Here is an 18,202-nt window from a genome sequence, read left to right as displayed (position 1 = left end):
ACAATACTGAATTATTTATACAGAAAAAATATTTCCTGGACCATATTAAAAAAAAAAAAATCTGTGTGCGGAAACTGACGTTGCGAATGATTGGCGTGCGGACAAACGACGTTCTAGGGTATTTCCATAGTTTACACACTTTTAAGAATAAGTATTTAGAAGTCTCAAGGTCTGAGAATATTTCACTACTGCTTCAACGTTTGAAATAAAGCTTAAATTTAACGATGTTCGTAGTCTGCACGTTTTGACTGACAAACATTTTAGCCCTTACTCTCGTAATGAGACCTAACGTGCATGTATAAGTGCGTTCGGCGAGCTTATATAAAATTATTAATTTTAAAAAAACTGTAATTAATTACGCTTTGGAATATACGTTTCTGAAATAATAGTGTCCAATAGTTTCCACTAAACTCAGAGCATAAAAACTTCAAATATGGTTTGTGCAGAGATGTGTATCAGTGCTGTCCACAATAAATTAGCATAGTATCACAGTTAGCAAAATTCCAAATATGCTACTCTATATTGGGTGAGTACAATTCTGAAATCATTAAAGTTCATCAAAAAATAATGTTCTTTTCTCTATGTATTAACATATGCAATCTCCAAAAATCTACCACCCTGTGTTCGAGTACCAAATGGTAACTTACAATACAGCTTTAAAGCACATTTTGAATAGAAAAGATCAATAACAATGCGTTAAAAGGGATCTGTTTCTGAGATGAAAATTGTACGAGGAATTTAGGGCGAAAATTTCAAATGTGAAATCCAAATTTTGCAGTCACGGATAGTTTTCTAGTAATTTCAAGAAATTCCACTAATTATACTGGAACTTGAATATATGGACAATAGTGAATTTATAGTGGTAAATTCAAATTTGAAATCAGAATTCATTCGAAATTCCTTAAGATTAGAGAAATTGAAATTGGTATTTATATAGTATTTTAATTTAAATTATTTGAAGACTTGTTTCAGCATTTTTTTTGACGTTTTTCTTAGAATAGAAGAAAAAAGGAGGAAAGAAAAAGGTGGGAGTTGCAATTGTTACAATAAAATGGCTATATTTCGAAATCCCTTAAGATTAGAGACATGTTAGGGATATGAAACATGGTATATCTCTTATTCGAAACAAGTGGGGATATGCCACAGCATTTCTAGAAATTGCAGCACAGCGTTTTTGGCAATACCGCTTTTAACGAGAGAAGGAGGCAATTTCTTTCTTTCTTTTTTTTTTTTTCTCAATATACAATGGCCCAAAAGTAGGTATACAGTACCGTACTGATCAGCTCATTGCATTTTACATTATTTCTTTTTGTTATCCATCAGGGAGACTGTTTTTTTTTTTTTTTTTTTAAATTCTTAATGTGTTTTTACTTACATCTTAAGCTCGGTAAAGCCGAAGCAAATAAACTAGAATGTTATATTTGATCAATGCAGGGGTGTACACCTACTTTTGAGCCGCCCTGTATGAAAATAACTTCGAGGTTCTCAGCCTCATCATCAAGGTAACACGGGTGAACTATGTGAAAATAATTTTTGAACACATTTAAACTTAGGCCGACATGGGATTTAATAATCTCACTTTGATTGAAATGCTTTACTCTACGAGGGAAAGAATTTAAATTTTTCGCAAATAAGAATGCCGTAAAAGTATTATTGCAGTTCGAAGAACGGAACACATATAATATGAGATCGAGTCTTTTAAGACCTGGAACACTTTATTCTCTAAACAATAATGTAACTTGGAAAAAACAAGCTCTTATGGGTACCATAATAGCATCAAAATAAAGTTTTCGGACAAATCACAAAGAAAATTCGAATCTCCTGATTACTGAAAGATGCTGATACCGCCATGACATATCATTTCAAGAGAAGAAGTCCATATTATCTAAAGCGTATATATTTTTCCCTTTCTAAATACGTAAGTTATTTTTAGTTAAGTTTGGTTTGGTGAAGTTGAGAGAGAAAATTCAGCCAACATTTTAAGAAAACTCCTGTGAGGAAGATATATAACTTTGAATCCCTGTCAGATTGCGTGAGTTGTTGGAAGTAGCGTGCTGCCCTTATTTAACAAATAGCATGACATTTAAAATGGTTCTATTTCATTTTCTTATCGAAGAAAAGAAAGAAAGGAAACAAGATATACCAGAATGGGAAATGTTTTATAACTTTTTAACGTGAATTGTTAGATTATTCGAAAGTTTCATTTCGGCAAACTACATTCAAGCCGACACTCTGTAAGCAGCCAAAGGTTAATGAATTTACTCTTGTTATTTTCAAGTCTTGCATCCAGATAAACTATACTCGTAGGTTCAATAGATTCTTCTTGTCTATAATAGATATATAGGAAAGGAGGGCAAAGCGGATCACTTAACTTCAAGGGCCTCAAATGGCAACTAAAATTAAGACCAGGAAACCAAAGTTTTGAGGAAATATTTTATGATTATTAAACTTTCAAATAACAATACAATAGTAACGAGAATTGCATATACATAAATGATATTGCTTAATTACTGAACTACTGCAATTTATCCACTTTGCCCCACCGGTAGGGCAAAGCGGATCATGATAGTGGGGCAAAGTGAAGAAGCAAAACTCATACATTAAAAGTCAGTGTTTAATACAGATATGCCAAATAGAAATTGTATAGAAGAACAATATATGTGTACACAGTCTAAGACAATAAAAAAGACACCTAAATGAACTGCTGTACCTACCAGAAGATTAAAATGTTTAATATTTTGTGAGTATTAGCCTAACACATTTAAATATAGAATTAAGTCTAGACAAAGCTTGCATACGCATGATCCCTAAATATGTTTAAAAAACCTCAAGTCCATAGAAGTCTTTTTTCTTATTAAGTAGGCATCTAGTATCTTTCAATCTATAGTAACTCTAATGAGTACAATTTACGTAGTAGCAAACAGATTTAAAAAAACAATAATAAGGCTTAAGGCTGAAAATAACATCACATCACACGCTTGGTTTACACAGATATCAAATGTGTCCCTTATAATAATATATGTCTTGTTTCTTATAATAATCGGTGCAGTTTTCGTGAAACCATGACAGACAAATAGAACACTGAATCCAGTCTCATTAAGTGGATCTGAATAACAATCATGACAGAACTTGCATTGGTAACTACCGTCTTCTGGTGATTTTGAATGTTTTTATTTGTAATTCCAGATGTACTTGGGAGAGCTATACCCGCAGCAAAACATTTCTTCTTGCAGGAGAACCTTGAATGGTAGATTTCCTTCTTTTCTCTGGTACTTCCTTTACGGAAGTTGCACCAGTACTTGGTTCGGTAGACATAGTAGACTTGCTATACTTCTTCGCAATCTTCTGTTTTAAACATTCCTTGATAGAGGTACTCGTTAGTTCCTCTGCACGTAGAGACCTCAAGCTTCCCCCTCCCCGAACAAAATTTCACCGTACGCCACTGTAGTCATTAGTACTGAACATATATGGAACATTTTACGTAAATTGATTCGAGGCAAAAAGTAGAGAAACGAAGAAACAAACAAAGATCTGAAGTTAATTAAAATCATTTTAAAAGATGTAAAATCAAACTAATAGTTTCTTAACAGTGGTATAGAATTTCATAGTTTAATATAGGATAAGTTGCGTTAATAGCCGCTGCGATTATTTAACTGAACTCTTATCTTAACCCAACTTACTACTACAACAACTACTGATGTTACTCTACTACGACTACCACCACTACTACTATTACTACTGCTATGTTTTTGTTCGGCGAGTGTTAACGGAACAAATTTAATATGAATTTCAATATTCAAATTAGCTGTGTTGCAACGTATACGTACCGTCAATACCACATTTAGTGCCAAACAGATGTTCTAAAACAGTACTGTATTATGCTTGGGGCAAAGTGAATCGCTATTCGCTTTGCCCCTTCTAAAATTATTCACTTTGCCCCACACTACCACGTGAGACAAAAGACTGTCTACAGCATATGGACGACGTATTTACGATAATTCTCAAACATGATAACAAAGGTAAGATCCCACCCTGTCCATGTATAGTGTGTTCGCAAACATTCTACGGAATAGTAAGAAAATATTTCAAAATCCTTACCTCTTGAATTTTTTAGCAAAATGCGTATTTTTTTTCTTTCTCCTCTCTCGTCGAAACAACAACACGTACACATAAAACAGTAACGCCCTTCTTTTCTTTCACTAGTGACGTCATAAACTGGGGCAAACATTTCCTGCCCTCTGTTTTCAGTTGACTGTAAATTGCGTTATTCGCTTTGCCTCATATATCCACTTTGCCCTCCTCTCCTCTACACTAATGTCCTCTAAATTGTAAAATATTGGGAAGATACACAACCGCCCCAAAATTACTACATTATTAACATGGTAAGAGTAGCCATGAAAAGGATGTTTTTTAAAAAAGTGATTAGGTTTGTTGATTGGAGTTTTGCATTCTTTTTCAGCATAGAGGCTACACAAGATAGAACCTACAGTTTAAAGTGAGATTCCAAGCACTACTCGAGTTTGTATTCAAGGAAAATATACCCGGGCCGTAGCCACGCGCACATAAAGCACATGCATTACCCACTCACTAAGAAAGGGAATCAGGCAATTTATTTATACTTCGTAATGGATGTTTCATTAACAACGCTATGATACAATGTAAGTAACTTGTCTCGGAAAAATTCCGCAGCTACTTGGGTTATTCTATTATTATTACTGGTATCAATAATAATAATAATAATAATAATAATAATAATAATAATAATAATAATAATAATAATAATAATAATAATAATAATAATAATCCAAGAAGTTGATACCATAAAAGATCTAGAAGAAATGTTTGACAATTCCTTTCGTTTCAATGAACACGTACAGGATATACGTAACGAAGCGACAAATATAACTGGTTATCTGTTTAATCGATGGCCCGCTTTCTGTGAACCAGATCTTTGTGTATATATACTGTTATACAGACTGTTGAATAGAATTGAAATAGTCATAGCCGCCCGCAACGGGTTAGTTGCCTCCGGATTTTCGAAGGGTATTCGGTTCCTGAAAAATACCTGTCAAAATATACTAATTTGCTCTCATGTACTACAATGCTTAATATATTTATATTAAGTAATAGTATTAAGTAATAGTAATATATTTATATAGTTTATTTGTTGTAGTTAATAAGGATATGTGCGTAAATATTGTTTTAAAGATGTATTATGTGCATCAAGATATGTGTGTGTCGCGACTGTGATTTTGAATGTGACGTGATTTTCAGCGATGAATGCGCCATATACCGAAACATGAGCAAGAAACTGTCTTCTGGTCAAAGGAAAACCTTTATTTTTACGAGGTAATTTTGAATAACCATGCCCATGTCATGGTTGGGCTGGCGTGGACAGCAAACAAATTTACGGTACATATATATTACGAACATCGTCAAAATTTATGATGATAACCTGTTAACCAACATCGATATATTGATCTGCTAAGAAACTGATTCATTTCTTTTTTGAAAACCCGAGGGAGTCAAGGGGATATGTTGGTTTCAGCAAGGTTGAATGCCTCCTCATTTTGCCATTTCAATTTCAGAATATCTCAAAGAGGTGTTTTTAGGACGCTGGATTGACTACGGATCGCCTTCACTGCCCGCTCCACTTGGCTGGTCTTCTCGAAGCCCGGATCTTATGACCTGTGACAATTCGCTCTGGGAATTCATCAATAATATTGTTGCTTCAGAACGTTATGCTACAAGTGATGAATTGAAAGAAGTTGAGAGACTTGTTTTAGACGGATTACTTGAGCAATGCTGAGAAGGATGTTCCACAGTACCTGGCAACTTCATTTTGTGTACGGATTCGGAGCACGATGAAACCCATACTGATATACTGTATACAACATTTAGACATTAAAGCAACGAGTGTTCATTACATAAAACTCAATCAATAGTGTGTACATCTATAGTTGCAATTAAAGTTTGCATAGTATGAATATTTAGTATTTTAACAGGAGGGGAGGATGACAGGACTTGTACCCAATCTGTACTTTACCAAACAGTTACAGTTAATTATAGTTTAGAGGTACTTTTAAAGCAATAAATTGTCCTGGCTTTACAGAAATTGTATTCATACAAGATCACAAGTTCATTGTATATTCAGAAAAAAATTCTTCTCTTTCTTTTCATAATGTTTCTAACTTATTCAGTAGCAAACAGCTCATCTGCAAAACACATACCACATATGGTCTTTCCATAAAATGTGTCAGTAAACCATATTGCAAACACATGATTTAAGGACCAATTATCTGATAGACAGACAAGACATAAATGTTGAACAAAATATATATAAACTGAACAAAACTGACTGTAACGAGTTTTATAGTAGTGACTTGTTACAAATTTTATTATGATCATCGTCTTCAAATTTCCATGCTTTCGACACAAAATATTTTAACTCTGACTACAAATTACCTTCAAAATAATATTTACCATTAGGAGATTCCTACAATATCAAAGTAATTCAATTTACTTTAAGCATTTCGTGATTTTTTTTTTTTTAACTTAAAGTTTTTGAAAGTAGATCCGAAAGCTGTAATGACAGACCTCCAGGATCATGGACTTCTACTACATATGAAGAATGAAAACTAATAGAGAGAGCCTACATGTAGACTAGAAGCACCTCATATTCCTAATAATCCAAATCACACAAACAATAACAATCTACCTATCTTTGCCAGAGTTCTTTCTTTAAACTAATACACCAATAAACACTTTTATATCACTCTGAACGAAGTAGTCATTCAAGGATATGCGTCCTTTCCTTCTTACGAGGAAAACCCAATACTGTGTTGTTTCGTGGAACTAATAATCAAAACAAATTACCAGACGGATGTAGAGCCTGGAAAAATATTAGACAAGAAATATAAGAAAGAAAGAAAGAAAGAAAAGATCTTTACAGGATTTTCTTCACATACAATCGAATTTTCAACTAGTTTTACTTCATTTCCAATTTTTAATGCTTCTTAAGAGATTTTTCCACCATTCTACCAATTCAGGTTGATCCTTTTACTTGTTTTTCTCTTCTTCTTCTTCTTCTTCTGCTTCTTCTTCTTCTTCTTCTTCTCAGAAGAGATGAAGTAAACGCTCCATCACCCACACCGGTTCACTGGTGACGGATGGTTTCTAGTAGCCACAAAGTCTGGACCAGCACCAGAAGCAATCGAAGGGCAAAATATCCCTTAAAACCTCAACTTGTCCTTCACGTAGGATTTAGATTGCAATTTTCCTTCATCGCCTCCCAGCAAAACGTTAGATTATCGATCAAACACAATTTCCTCGGGTTTCCATCGACAAGAAGAGCTCACGCCAATACCAATCTTACTTTCTACCTTTCCGACAAACACACACATGGCTAATCCAAATATATATAAGCTAAAATCACATTATTTCCTCAAAAGTTACACAAAATTTGAACATGAGAAAAAATATAGAATACCATATAAAAGAGTCTGTTATGTTATTGGATTGAGTACAGCAATCTGAGCACTCTTCATCATTTTTAGTACACCAGATATTTTACAGATGATTAAAGTACATTTGTCTTTTATGAAATCAAGATATATGATTTTTACGACTTCTCTACAACTATTACATAATTTGTCGTCCATCGAGCTGAAATCACACAGAAGAAAGACAAACAGACGGATAGTGTGAGTTTATTTGACAGTTGTGGTGAGTGGTAAATACTGACTACTGCTTCCTAAATGTAGGAGTAAGATATATATGACCAAGACTGTAGTTGTATATTAAAAACTCAACTGATTACACACTACTCGCACCAAACTAGGTAAAAACAACATATTATCCATTTCTCATCAACTCAGTTTATCTAATTAGCTTCCACCTCTCTATTTACTCATAGTTCCTACTTAGTCAAGCTAACTACGTTATTCATAATTAATTGAATAATCGTACATCACAAGTCACAACAAGAAAATACCAACTTCTACAATTCTCCAATGTTTCAAACCCATCTACATCACGACGATTACAACTTCAACTTAACATTCAGTTGTTGCTTCAGAATATCAACTTAGTCCAACAGATAGAGCAAATAGCGAATTTCCAATACGCTTTCCATGCAACTACAAATAACAAACTTACATATTCAACATGCATTAATGTACCATCGTCGAAAGACAACTTAAACCGTCATACTGACAGACACCAGTTAGTTTATTCTTCACTTTCCGCGAGCAGGCGTACAATTATTCCTGTTTTTTAACAAAATTCTCTCTGTTTCTCAGTCTCATAAATGAAATAATAGTAATAATAATAAAAAACGAATCAAATGAAACCATAACAATAATGTAAGTTTCCTAGCAAGAAAGAGGAAAACATACTCAAGACCTGTCCACACTCTGCTCTTCCGGGAATTTAACCACAGCCAGATAAACTTCTAAAAGCAACATTGACTTGCTTGTGGCTGCATGTGACTATTCAATTGCATTAAAATAGTAAAACTACTGCTTAGTTCTGCAAGTTCAATAAATCAGCTCAGTCGTCGCAATAGCAATATTTCCTCGGACATGCTATTAGACTAGCGGTTACACGTAACGAGATCCAACGTTTTAGTGGGTCACTTCTATATTAGAATAAGACAAATTAGATTCTATGTTAAGATCAGATAGGTTCTGTCGTCAAATGTGATATGCATATAAGAATAAACAAACAAATAATGGTACAAAAAGAGAAGGACGAGAATGTACTTTTTTTATTTTATTTTGACATTTGCTATTCACGAAGATAAACCAAACTAATTCAATGTCTACCCGAGAATTATTTCATTGCATTCCTCTATAATAAGCGCTTCACAGTGGCAATCATATATTGAATGTATAGCGATAGTTTAACCTCTCATGAACTTCATCGATTATTTTTCTCAAGCAAAGCTTATGAGAGAGACAATTGCAAAGAAACAAATAACCATTTAAAATGTGAGATCTCAAATCTCCAAATTTAGCGGTACTGATATATTTGTATAAAACATTTGACAAAATATTCTCCATTTTTCTACTGAACCCACGTATTTTAATACAGTTGTGATGTCTGTATATAATGGTATATGATTTTTTTAATAAGACCTTAAACTATCTACGAAATACCTTTTAATTTCCTATACAAACAAATAGGTTGCCCTTATGGCTGTTGCTGGGCGAAGTCACATGGATAAAAATTACAATTTTATCATTACAAACTAAGGGATAAAAGTTACCTAATGCTCTAATTTTTGTATACGTAGCGCCATTATGTAAGTTTTCTTCCCTTAACTCGTAGTGATACCTATGTGACTTCCCTTACGAGCCTCCACTAGCATTACTCAATATCCATTAGGTCATTTCAATCAACGAAAAGTTTCAGAGGTAAAAGGGTTACTCGGCTAGCAATCAAATGGGTTCTATTTTGCTCGCCCAAATCACGAACGCTTACTTCATCAAATACTCTACATCAGTAATGGTAACTATAATATACTGCGGGCCAGGACAAAATAACAACTATATTTTGGAGCAAAGAAAATTAAAAATGAATAGATATATAAAAATAAGCATACAATGATGTCAATTTTAGGACTTGTAATATTTTTTAAAAAAATGCTTAATGCACAATCGCATTGTTACTAATGGGAACAGCAAAGTTTGTCAACATTTTTTTTTTTTTTTTTTTTTTTTTTGCAAGAGTTCGGAAGAAAAAATGAAACCTTTGCCATGATGATGCCATTTAGGCTAAGAGAGAAGATTATTAAAGCACGTGAATGATGATGGAAGAATTGGTGGAATGAGAAAGTGGGAAGAAACAGGAGTATCCCAAGAAAACACACGGACCTTATGTTGTCCACCACAAACTTACTTGGTCGAGAATCGAATAAGGGACCCCACGCACCAGAGGTAAGCGCGCTATCACTGAGCCACCGTGGCCCCCGAGGGTTCGAAAAAAAAATCATGCACTTTTACTTCTTTATTCGCTGACCGCAATTTGGCCATCACTGGCTTATATTAATAAACAGTACAGTAAAAAAATACACACATGCAGTTTCTGTATCAGGTCATATACGGATTGTAAATAAAACTTCATTTTCAGCCAATCAGCCAACTCTTGATGATTTCCCGAACCATTGATCTATTCAGCGTTAATGCAGGTACAGAAAAAATACATCTATTTCACTGTATAAATTCTTCAACCATTCCTACTGCTGAAATTGTATTGAAATTACACAAAAATCAAAACTTTAAAATATTTTTTGACTCTTCAGTTTTATTCTATTTCTCAAAAAGACATGTTACTCCTTTAGCTTTTAATGGATGCGCTAGCGTGATTCACCCTACAGTTTCCTTATACACTTTAACGATAGGCAAAACCATGTTAAAAATTCACCAACCACGATGTTCGTTTAAATCAAGAAAAAAGCACTACTAACTGACGGAACGAGGAAAGAAGAAGCCAGCATGTAGTGGGTGGAAGATTTTCCATGATCACTAAACGTAAGTCCAAACTTGATGCTACGTGAGTGGAGTGAAGTGAAGAGGAGATACGAGAAGAGAATTGAATATCGTCACAAAAATTTGATTTTGGTCACGCTTCATAGTGGCTACAGATAAATGTTTCCAAAAGAGAAGATTCTGACCAGAGAAAATGAGGGTGTCCGAAGAGGGTAAGTGGAAAAGCAAACAGTTTCCCCCAAGTCCCTTCCATATCACAGATTGAGGATCAACAAAACGATATACGCTCTCATATACCATCACTTCATTCCTTCAGAAAATTGTGTTTTCTAAATAATTATACAGTTTCAGAACATTTTCTACAAGATCGGCGAGGCATTCAAAGCCTATATAATATTAACAGACTGATAAAATGGGAGGACATCCATTTTCTATGGACAATTCTGTTACAGAGGAATAGTTTGCTGTTCAGTTGAACAAGGGATACAGTAACTATACGTAAATCTACATTAAAAATTCATTCAAAACTGGGAAATAGTACTAATTTCCAACCGACATCCCGTGCACCCCGCAATATCAGAATTTGAAGTAAATTTTTATACCATCAAGAAGACTCATAAGCCTGGACTCCACACGACACATTATGTATAGTCTGTAATTATCACGAAAGCTTTGGTACGCCTGCAACGGTAGCAACAATGATCAATAACTCGAGGATAATTTTGCAGCTTATCAAATCACTGGGTAATAAAACTTAAAACAGGTAGTACAGGCGGTGTTCATTCCATGACATCTAAGGGCAGTTACGTGAATAATTGGAGTAAAACTACATTAACATGTGTATATCACAGAAAAGTTGTTAAGCGAAATATAAATATTTCATGGATCGAGAATCGACTCTGGACAATCGGTAACACCATGAGTGACTAAAAATGTTGGGGATTTAGTATATTTAAACTAAAACAACGCTGATGCCTTTCAGATTGTAATAATAATAATAATAATAATAATAATAATAATAATAATAATAATAATAATAATAATAATAATAATAATAATAATAATAATAATAATAATAATAATAAGTTAGTTTCGTTTCACAGTGTGAAACTACGATAGACTTCCAAACTACGGGAATTCAATACTCAAACTTCAAGCAGTACATCTATAACTACTGGTTGCAATAGGTTAATAAGATCAAATATAGAATATGTTCCTTGGACGCTTAACCCATATCAGAAAGCTAAATGCTTTACTACTGTATTTGTTCTATAGTGATAGAGGTTGAAACCGGAAATCGTTAATTCGAACCACTTCTTGTTTGAATAGATGGTTCAAAATGAGATGGAACCTACTCTTGGGAAGGCGAGTCGATTGCAAAAATTGCGTCTCCCTATCTCTTACCGTTTTTGTTCTGTGAATATCAGTATTGAAACCGAAAGTAGTAATAAATTTCAACCACTATCTGTTTTGGTAATCTTGCGTGTTAGTGACCTATTCTTAGGACGCTGAATCAATTGCAAAAAAACGCACACCGATATCACTTACCGATTTTGCTCTGAAATTAGTATTGAAACCGGAAGTAGTAGCTAATTTCAACCATTTCCGGTTTTGGTTGAGTGTTTAGGATATGATAACGCCTTGAGACGCTGAATACATTGCAAAAAAAATATCTCTATGTTACCGTTTTCGTTCTATCTCCTCCCGCGATAAACGTTAAACCGGAAATGGTTTATTTTAACCATTTTCGGTTTGAATAGAGTGTTAATGGAGAAGATGAGTCTATTCTTGGAACGCTGAATCGATTACACAAAACCGCATCTCGAAATCTTTTACCGCTTTTCCTCAATATTGAAACTGAAATATTAAATTTGAACCACTTCCGGTTTTGGTAGAGTGTTCCAGATAAGCATAATATATTGCCTTGAGATGCTGAATTGTTTGCAAAAAACCGCTTCTCGCTATTTGTTGCCACTTTCGTTTTATAGCTGAAACCGAAAATGACAACTTTGAACTATTTCCGAATTGTATAGACAGTTAAGGAAGGAAATGGAACCTCTCGTTAAGGTACTAAATCGATTGCAAAAATAAATAAATAAATAAATAAATAAATAAATAAATAAAATTTAAAAAAATAATAAAAACTCGATATCCCTTACCGTTTTTGTTCTGATACCTGTCGACAGACGGACAAAGCTGTTCCATAATACTGTACTACTGACATTTATGCATAGCATAGTTTGGAAGTCTAATAATATGGTAGTGAACATAATTGCGCGATAAGTGACAGCACACCATTTTACGAATTACCTTTGTCCGTAAATTGTCACTTAAAAAAAAAAAAAAAAAAAAAAAGCTTTAAATACACTACCTGGGTATCTGGATTTGGTTTCCTTATATTTTAGTTCGCTTCACAATTGGACAGTTTACCATGTATATTGAAATACGTATCATCTATATCTCAGTATTAATATTTCTTATGATAGAGCGTATGGATCAACTCATCATCAAGCAAAGAAAACAACATTAGATATACTATTATTATTTACAACATAAAATATTCAAAATACGTCAAGTGAATTCTCATGTTCAAATAACACTTATATTTCAAATACGATATAGCAAAACGTGTTTGCTACTTTACAATATGACAAGCTCGTAGATCTGCTTTCCGTCCAGGATAAATGGAAACTGACATTCGTGGCACGTTCTCCTAATTCCCCCTCCCCCAGGTCCTTTGTGTCACGTAAGTTGGAAATTCGCTGAGGAACAATCATGAGAACGCTCCAGGGTTCGGTCGTCCCTTCCCATTCCTTTCCTTTTGCTTTCGACTGAAGGTGATTTTATGTGTGTGTGTGTGTGTGTGTGTGTGTGTCAAGGGGTGGAGAACATGGAGAAAACGATGGTGGATCGAAGGAAAAGTTGAAGATCAATCGTAGCCAATCCAGATTTGCATTCCCACTCAACTGTAAGGATTTGTAACAGGCAAGACTGCAGTTTTATTTTTTAACCGAACACCCGAATTCTGTACCACTATATACGAAATTTTTCTGAAATGTGATTTCACATTCAATAATTATCATATACTGCGTGGCGCAAAACCTACCTACCAAATTTAAAAGTAAGTTTCTCTGCAATTAAGTTATCAAATTTGATGAAACATGTGTATAGGTTTTAGTATGTGAAAGATCGTAATACAACTGAAAATAGGCAAGTTTAAGTTCAATTTTGTTTGAAAAACAAGTCTCTAGTATGCATATGTATACGTTAATTTAACATCTGAAACAAAATAAGTAAATTATGAGACTAAACACTTTCCTCCCGTAGACATGCTTCCATCAGAAATTGAATCCGGATACAAGGAAAAAAATAACCAGGGATCTCTGTTTAATTTATGAGAATGTCAGATATGGGGTTACCAATTACCCGTTTTTGAAACCCTCTTTTCATCCCGTTTAAATCGCTAAAACGCTATTTAAAAAAGTACGTTTTGATGACTGCAGCAGATTCTTTATTTACAGGGTACCCATTTTTACAGGGTACCACTCACAAGATTATTTTGACTTCTTCCGCTTAACTATCGCTAAGGTGCTAAATATATAAAGTGCTTCTTTTCGCAAAATGCTTCTTTTCTCAGCTCAAAGAAAATAAATATTTTGCCTGTTGTGTACAGTTAATATTAATCCCTTTATGTTTCTATTTCTCCGTTTCCCTATGTATAAGAGATATTGCTAAGCGTAGGCCTAATAATAAGGCCAGTTTATTGTTAAATATACATCTAAATCTACAATTTACTGGTTGATATAAAGTCATTTCTTCAGTTCTACAGTACGCCGGTAGTCATTACATTTATACAAGTATATAAATATTAGTATTAGTAGAATGTAATTTGTGTTGGACTATTATAATTATACCCATGTCTGAAGATACTTATGAATACGAATTCAATCAGACTTACAGAATTAAGTTATCTGTAAATATTTAACAGACAGACTAGAGAGTAATCTGAATATGGTTATTGTGAAATTAAAATTTCACAGGGCATAGTGAACATGTACAGATTACTATGACAGTCTCATATCCAAGACAAATTTCCAGAACAAAGAGCTAACGAAAGATGCGTAAAAACCATGTCATAAAAATTATTTGTTGAAAACTGTCCCCTTTTTAACAAACTTGAAAAATGCGTTGCTGAATTCTTTATGTCTGGTTTGTGTGTTATTTGCAAATTTTTCAATTTTGAGCCTTCCATTTTGAGCATGTGTCTTCGTAAAACAACATATCGTAGAACGTTTTAACAGAACTCTTCAACAAAACTTGTGAAAAAAAAAAATAGTACTCAAGGAAATTATAAATGGATAGATATACTACAATGATTTTTAATGAGTATAATAATAAAGTATATAAAACAATTGGTATAAACCCTGTAGAAGTTAAGAAAAATTAATTCTTTTTAAGTTTGTTCTGGCACTGTTCTTGGACAGAGTTAAAAAGTGGACCTGAAAAGGTAGGGGGGCGGTAGGTAGCGGCATGACGTCACGTCGTTCCTCTGCCTATCTTTGCCCATTGTAATTTTTTAGGAACTGGCGGGACGTCGTACATATTTTTTCGAGGTGGGGAGATGGCGTCCCCTCACTTTTACCCTCGTTATTGGAGCATTCTCAACTGGTTTAAAATTTGAAAGCATGATGACATAGCCAGGTATGCTCAAAACAGACTACACGGAAAGACTTCTTGTTGTGTGTCTTTGATATTTCATGTCAACGCCGAGATTATGCAAAACATAAACCTCGAATTACTTGTATTTTCAACTAGGTTTTCTGCAACGAAGGGCAAAACGCTACCGCTTTATCCATTAATGATCTCCAGAAATAACTCGATTAACTGGGATTGCAGAAACGTAATCAACAAGCTTCCTTCCTTTCGAAATTGCAACTGGAACCATTAGGAACAATTTCAACATCACGCAATTTCTTTTTGCTGGCTACTACTTAATAAATAAATAAATAAACATCACCTAATCAATAATTGAAAAAATAATTAGAAGTGAAGTAGTTATCAATCACATTCACAACTATTGTTGTTATATTTTATTTACCTCCTTCGGTCTCCTTTTAATGGTCTTCCTTCTTTCGCTTCATTTATCTTTATTCGTTTTACGTGTTCGGTCTGTCCCTGACGGGAGCTGGTACCAACCGTTCCTTTAATACAATCCTCATTGATACCCTAATTCTTGTTTAACGAAAAGTAACCAAGGTTCATTAAGCACAAAAATCGATAAAAAGTTCGCACGTGCATCGCGTTTGGCATTTTGCCCGCATCAGTGGCGTGTATGGTACTTAACAATAGGCCACACGATGGGAAATACAGTACAATTATAGTAGGTTTATATCAATCACAAGTAGTTATACAGATGACACAACTTGTAGATTTTTCCCTGTAATGTAAATGAAATACGAGGAGTATGCCGAAAGTGTTTAGATACTCTTTGAAAGATTAATTTATTTACATAAAACCTTTTACAATTTCTCAAAATATTTCCCACATGCATCAATACACATTTCATTCTTAAAAACCACGACCCAGATATTTTTAAAAATTCATTTTTTAGGAATATCAAACATTTTGTTATTGTACATTCCAATAGCCTCTTTACTTGTTTGAAAGTGGTGCCCTCGAAAGTTTTCCTGAGTTTTGAGAAGAAGGTGAAGTCACACGGAGCTAAATCTGGTGAATAAGCCGGCTGCGGTAGAATACGAACAACGCTCTCCTGCAGAAACTCCGGTTTTCGCTGCTGTGTGTGGGGTCGTGCATTGTTATGTACTCATGATGAAAAAGAAAGTGAGGCAGTGGGTATTTTCGGTAGGCAGATTTTCAGGCTTCAAAGGCACTAGGAAGGCAGTAAGTAACGTGCCAATCTGCTGTCACTGTACGTCGAACATCTAACCGTACAGTTGCTACTGGCCGGTCTTTGAGGAAAGAAAGATGCCACCATAACTTTAGCCACGCTTCGTGCTCGTTTAAACTGCGAAGGTGGAGTTTTATTTTGAAAATGCCATACTGTGGACTATTGTTTTGTTTCGGGATCATAGTTGTAAGTCTATGTTTTGTCACCTGTGACGATATTATAAATGATTTTACTTTGCCCCTCCGAAAATATTTTAAGCGTATAGCAGTACCACTCCGCTTGGTCATCTTTTGCTCAAGCGTAAGCACATGTGAAACCCAGCAATTGCAACGGTTAAAGTAGAGGTCCAGATTAAAAAAAAAAAAAAGAAAAGAAAAAAAAGAAAGAAAGACTGCGCTGTAGTTGATTTAATCTTCAAGATTTACTGAATTTCTTCGTTTGTGATATGGCGATTCTCCTTCACAAGATTTCTCATTGCTGTGACATTTTCTTCCATATATGCGGTGCCAGGGCGCCCAGAGCGATGCTAATCTGTCAGGCTTTGTGGCCGCGTTTAAATTCCGCAAATCAGTAAAATGGTTGCGCATGAAGGAGCAGAGTCCCCGAAGAACCCAAGGGCGCCGATCTTGGGGGGCCCGAGGTGGCCCGGGTCCCCCAAAGCTCATGTGGGCCCCCTATTGTATTTATGAATATACAATATTTGGCATACTTTGAGTGCGATTTGTCTTAAAAATCTTCAAATATATACCTTCTGCATCTGAATGCCCCCCTTCCCCAAATTTACAGAGAAATCGGCGCCCTTGCCCGAACCACTTTTCTGAACGATCATGGCACTGCTCTTGCGTTAAACTGTATTTAAAATCGTAAAATCACGTCGCTCGAGCTCCACTGTTGCCGACTGATAAACTCGAACTAGCATACATTTCCAGCCCTCTAATTTTCAAACAAATAAACAGTTATAAATTCCACCATTAGAGGGTACACGCTTTTATACGTAAGGGCATATTATTTATATTCTTCAAAGCTATTATTTATATTCTATTAAGCTATTATTCGTTTCAGCTATTATTTATATTCTTCAAAACTTACAGTAAACTCATTATAAACCTATTATAGTCTCGGTTCTGGTTGGCCTCCCACTCTTTACCTTCTAGGTCCGTCATTGATAAAACACGAAGTTCCTGTGAAAGTTACTGCATGTCATTAAAAAGTAAAAAAAAAAAAAAAAAAAAGGAAAAACAGAATTTGCCGTTAAAAGATGTGGCTGACTTAATCACTTGAACACAGTGCTGAACAGTTACTTTTATTTACTGTTGTGGCTACGAATCTTAACCTCATCCACCACATTTACCTGACTTAGGGCATTCCGATTTCTACTTTGTAAAAATAAATAAATAAATAAATAAATAAAGAGACATTTATGAGAATACACTTCCATGATAATACTGACAAGTAAACCTTACGTTTGGGTGAATCGAGTTGCTGACTGAGACACATATGAAAAAGTAGTACTAAATGTGGTCAGTATTTCAGTGAAGTTTTAGGTGCGAAGCTCCAGGGGTTTAGGAGATACAGCTACCAGAACATCACATGAAAGTACAGAATAGTCTTCATACAGTTGGAGGTAAAAGCTCTGTAAGACCTCTTGTAACGACAAAAGATGAATAACAAATATATGGGTATATATTAGGACTAGGGGGAAGTCATATAGTAAGGGTATACCTGACGGCGGCCATCTTGAAATCCGCCATTTTGAATTAAGGTTAAGTTTTTAAAATAGGAATAGGGTCATGTGATACATGAT

At 34.6% G+C, this 18,202-nt stretch overlaps 1 protein-coding gene across 3 annotated transcripts in view; it reads right to left on the bottom strand.

Annotated features, from left to right (window-relative positions):
- LOC145662571 (rho GTPase-activating protein 32-like) overlaps positions 1-18,202 on the bottom strand; it is a 659,017-nt gene that overhangs the window by 37,285 nt on the left and 603,530 nt on the right. The window lies entirely within an intron of this gene.

Source organism: Thermobia domestica, chromosome 10, assembly GCF_964235325.1.
Source record: "Thermobia domestica chromosome 10, izTheDome1.hap1.1, whole genome shotgun sequence".
Lineage (NCBI taxonomy): Eukaryota > Metazoa > Arthropoda > Insecta > Zygentoma > Lepismatidae > Thermobia > Thermobia domestica.
The sequence above is the reverse complement of the archived record's forward strand: the minus strand, read 5'-3'. Positions and strand labels throughout refer to the sequence as shown.